The sequence below is a fragment of the Seriola lalandi genome, unplaced genomic scaffold (genome assembly GCF_002814215.2).
Source record: "Seriola lalandi dorsalis isolate HSWRI2012SDOR001 ecotype SW California unplaced genomic scaffold, Sedor1 jcf7180002054977, whole genome shotgun sequence".
Lineage (NCBI taxonomy): Eukaryota > Metazoa > Chordata > Actinopteri > Carangiformes > Carangidae > Seriola > Seriola lalandi.
The window spans coordinates 945,593-950,797 of record NW_019525527.1 but is presented as its reverse complement, the minus strand read 5'-3'; the positions used below and the strand labels follow the sequence as shown (position 1 = coordinate 950,797).

The 5,205-nt window shown below is 42.6% G+C and overlaps 1 long non-coding RNA gene across 2 annotated transcripts in view; it reads right to left on the bottom strand.

Annotated features, from left to right (window-relative positions):
* Window positions 1-626: 626 nt before the first annotated feature.
* The window catches only part of LOC111646857 (uncharacterized), a 12,231-nt gene continuing 7,652 nt past the window's right edge, over window positions 627-5,205 (bottom strand). The window contains exons 5-6 of one of the 2 annotated variants that reach the window (XR_015436501.1): window positions 2,980-3,289; window positions 627-2,575 (exon numbers count right to left, since the gene is read on the bottom strand). This is a non-coding gene — a long non-coding RNA (uncharacterized LOC111646857). Of the gene's footprint in view, window positions 3,290-5,205 lie in introns of both variants that reach the window. The other variant, XR_002759981.2, reaches the window with a different exon arrangement.

Sequence of the window (5,205 nt, the reverse complement as noted above, 5' to 3'; positions counted from 1 at the left end):
GCTGCAGTGACGTGAAGAGCAGCCCAGCAAACACACGGGATCATGGACGATCATTAACATCCACTGAGTTTATCTGACAGTCTATGTCTAATGCAGTACAAGTATAAAGTACTAGAACATGGAAACACTCCAGAGAAGTACAAGTTCCTCAGAACTGCACTAGAGTAAATGTACTCAGTTACTCTGAAGAATCTGATCCTGATTATTGATCCAGCAATGAGAAATTAGTAATAAATAAAGTCTCAGTAAAGCTCTGACAACAACATGACATGTTCAGTACTGATCAGTATTGATCAGTGATAGGGAGTAACAGTAAGTATTGATCAGCGATACTACTTCCTGTTGGAGAACCAGGAGCCTCTGACTCATGTGATGCGGTGTTAACCGTCTTTCTGAACATCATATAGTGCCTTAAAACCCCTGTCAGCCCCTCAGCCCGCCACACTGAGTCCACATCAGTCCACATCTGTCCTGTCGTGTAAATCTAATGACAGACCACTCACCCACAGAGAAAGTCACAGCTGTTCTCCAGTCATCAGTAAGTGGAGCTACACAGTAATAACGACTCTGTGTTCAACTATTGACCATCAACTAACTCTGTTTCTACTGAAAACATCAACACAACATGGCGGACACGTTTAATGTCTGTGCAGACTTCACAGTTACAGCTCTGACTCAGTTACAGTAACATTATAATAACACCACAACAACAACAACAACAACCTGAAGGTCAGATAACTGAGGTAACGACAGGTGTTAACGAGTAAACCATTACAAACTGTTCACTTTACCTTCAGAGGAGAAAATAATCTGCGTCACAATGTTAGGTGAAAGTGAAACTAAACTTCAAGTAGGGAACAGAGGGCGGGGGAGTAAAGAGTAAAACACAGAACAGAAACTTATCGACAGTCTCATCTCGCTCGCACTATTCTTTTTTTTCTCTTAAACTCTACTTCCTGGATTTTTACGATACTTCTTTCTGCCATCTTGTGTCATGTATTAGCCATTGTACACAATTATGATTCTTCATACAGCAAATAAATGATTTCCTATGTATAATATGTACATTTAAATGAGTAAATTAACTGTTTAATTATATGAATTATGAACCAAAGATACAACAGTCTCAGTCACGTCGTGTGGTGTTTGATGATGGTGGTGCAGAGCGCTGTCTGACATGTTGCTCCAAATCTCCCATAATTCATCTGGACTGAGATCTGGAGACACAACACAAGGTCACAACATATGATTCACATCATCTTCATCCTCATCAAACCATCAGTGATGGAGACGCTCTCATCCTCTTACATTGCTCAAAATATTTCCAGACGACTTTACAAACGGATGAACCCGTCAACGACTCGTTAATGACGTTTAAAAAAAATAATTTTAGTTTTAACAAATTCAAGTGAGACCAAAAGAACACAGACTGTCTCAGACCTTTCAAAGAAACTGTGACAGTGTTTGAGTTTGAACTGAATCAGCTCAGTCGTCCTCAGATTCACTGAGAGACAAAACACTGATACTCACAGGAGGGTCTTATTGTGAAGAGACATGGAAATGAAAGCCAGAATACTAAAACATAAATTAAAACTAAAATGATCTTAACTTAATGTTTATTAGTTAATTTACTGAGGGATAAACTGACTGTGACCAGCAGGGGGCACTGTGGTTACACCCCTGCACACACTATATCTCCTCTGTGTGTGTGTGTGTGTGTGTCAGACTGCCAATTAGTGGCTGACAAGTTTAGACCCAGAATAATTAACATATACACACACACACACACACACACATACACACACACACACACACACACACATACACACACACACACACACATACACACACAGTTAATGAGTGTGTAAATGTTTGTGTGTGGAAGCGTGTGTCAATTAAAGGGTAAAGGTCGGCAGCAGGAGTCGGGGCGGGTAAGGTAGGTGTCATTGTGTGTGTGTGTGTGTGTGTGTGTGTGTGTGTGCTGCAGAAGTCAGTTCAGTTCAGATTTGTTTGATTTTACCTCATCTTACTTTTAGTTTTATAGTTTTGGTTTAATTCTATTTTCCTATAATTTATTTTGTATAAGCTTTTTGTGGTGCGTTCAGTCAGTAACTTTTTTACTCGGTCCGTTTAGTGTCTATGCAGCACAATCGATGTTGTGTTTCGTGTCTCCAACTTCCTGTTGAGCGTTCACTGTCTTGTACTGGATGTTTGAAGCTGATTCCAACATCAATGTTTTTTACATTAACATAAAACACTGACAGATCTGTGAGAGGAAAATGTTTCTGTGGCGTTTCCATACTGTGTGTGTGTGTGTGTGTGTGTGTGTGTGTGTGTGTGTGTGTGTGTGTGTGTGTGTGTGTGTGTGTGAGAGATCTCTCTCCAGCGTTGTCGGTGCTGTCAGGCCTCGTTTCCGTGACGATCAGCGCTACAGCTCTGATTATTCATCTGTCACACTGCTGTCTCTCTCACACACACACGCACGTCTCCCGTCTGTGTGCCGCTCTCAGTGGTAACCATGGTTACAGTGGTTTTGATGGACAGCCGGCAGGTCACGCAGTCAGCAGGGCAGAGGCTGCGATGCACAGACAGGTGGTTCAAGTCAAAGTGTGTCGCTTTATTACCTCAAATGATTCTGATGAATGAACTTTGTGTTTGTTCAAGAGCGTTTCGACCACTGGAGGGCGCTCCAGTTGAAGATCTGTAACTTTTAATGATTATTATGAAACATTATTCATTTTAAAAAAGTGTTAAAATTCACATTTTATTTTGTATTACATGGAGAAGTGGAATCAGAGTAAAATATGAATCATAAAATTGGATAAAAAACATTATATATGGAGCTTTCATCGTAGAATTTATCGCAGTCAATAATCTAATTGTGACTCCTACCAGGTGACTCTACCTGAATCCATGTGTTGTCAGGACGACAGAAAAAGGGAGTTGAGTTAATCTTTGTCCTTGTCCGTCAACCTTTACCTTAGTCTGTCCTCCATCTTCTTCTTCTTCTCCGCTCTGCTGCGTCGTCCTGAAAACACACAGCGGCCGTCAGTCGCTGCACTCGGGGGAGATTTGTGGAAGAGCGATCAATTTGTCAGACAGGATGTGTGTGATTTATGTGTCCCTGTAGACATCTATTAGCGTCCATCTCTTTCTTCTTTCTTTCTATTTATTCTCTCCATCATCTTTTTTCTGCTTTTCTTTCTCCTCGGATGCTGCTCTTTCTCTTTCAATCTCGTCTCTTCTTTCTCTTGGAGCGTCTCCCTCCTCCTCTTCGTCGTGGTTTGTGCTGTATAACAGAAAGAAGAGGCAGTAAATCATGATGTGGAGCAGCAGAGTTTTTCTGTTCTGAGGTTAAGTCACATTCAAGCCGCCTGTTGCAGCAGCCGAGCTTCAAAACAGGACAAATGAAAGGACAAATGCGGGTATTGCATCGTTAAGTCGCAAAGTCTCATCTCGCTCGCACTATTCTTTTTTTTCTCTTAAACTCTACTTCCTGGATTTTTACGATACTTCTTTCTGCCATCTTGTGTCATGTATTAGCCATTGTACACAATTATGATTCTTCATACAGCAAATAAATGATTTCCTATGTATAATATGTACATTTAAATGAGTAAATGAACTGTTTAATTATTTGAATTATGAACCAAAGATACAACAGTCTCAGTCACGTCGTGTGGTGTTTGATGATGGTGGTGCAGAGCGCTGTCTGACATGTTGCTCCAAATCTCCCATAATTCATCTGGACTGAGATCTGGAGACACAACACAAGGTCACAACATATGATTCACATCATCTTCATCCTCATCAAACCATCAGTGATGGAGACGCTCTCATCCTCTTACATTGCTCAAAATATTTCCAGACGACTCTACAAACGGATGAACCCGTCAACGACTCGTTAATGACGTTTAACAAAATCGAATAATTTTAGTTTTAACATTCAGATTGTGAAAATCATTATAGACTTTTATGATTTATTTGTGCATGGAACTTAAAGACTCCTCTGTAACATCTTTGGTAATTTAAGTTATGGCCGGTACAGACAACTGCATCATCTGCATAGAGACGAATCTTCACTGGTGGAACAAGAACAGAACAGGTTCCAGTAAAGAACCATGTGGTTATTAGACAATAAACAGCAGCCAATGGCATGGCAACATCAGTCAACTGCTCTTACAGCGCCACCATCAGGTCAACGTCTGCTAACGTCAGCAGAACAACATTGAGCTCATGGCTTGGTGTGGCTGTGACGGTTGCATCCTGAGTTTTTCTCAAGAGTTTTTGGGTCAGGTGAAAATGTTTTTAGGGCCATTTTTTAGTACGTTTTCTGTTTTGCACTCTAAGGTTGACTCTGGTGCCGCCGTCAGGACAAACTGTCACTGAAACGTTCTGGTTGTGAAGCATAAAATTCAACTGAAATAACACAGAAATTGTATTTTTGTCAGTAAATTTACTCCACACATGTTCCATCAACAAGTCAGCTGTGGATTTCTGCAACACGAAGAGAGCTGTAATGTGTGTGTGTGTGTGTGTGTATGTGTGTGTGTAGGCGCGTGCGTGACGGGAGTGATGCATGGTGGGAAATCGTTTAGCGCCCTTGCCGGTCCTCGGCGACAGCCCCCAGCGACGGGATGAGAAACGAGGCGGCAACAAGGATGTAATTTGAGAACGAGAGAACGAGGGGGGTGGGGGGGAGGGGTGGCTGGTGACAGATCAGAGGGAGCTAGGGTGGAGGAGGGGCTGGGGCTGGATGATGGAGAGAGGGATGAAGAAGAAAAAGAGGAGAAGAGAAAGTAAGGAGGGATTGTGAGTGACAGAGGAGGAGAGAAGGAAGGAGACGGCGGCGAGGGAGGACAATGGGATGGTGAATGACAGAACGAGGAGACAGAGGAGGGGAGGAAGGAGGGAGGAGGACAAGGAGTGACAGATCGGGGGAGATCTCTCTCTCTCTCTCTCTCTCTCTCTCTCTCTCTCTCTCCGTCGAGGCGTAATCGAGGCGAGCGCAGCGTTTCTCCTCCGAGCCAATTTGAATAATGAGGCAGTCTAATTTCCTTCACACACACACACACTCACACACACACGAACACACACACATTTTTAGTCTTCCATGCAACACTCTAATTGCCTGTGTGTGTGTGTGTGTGTGTGTGTGCGCGCGCGTGTGTGTGTGTGTGTGTGTGTGTGTGTGTGTGTGTGTGT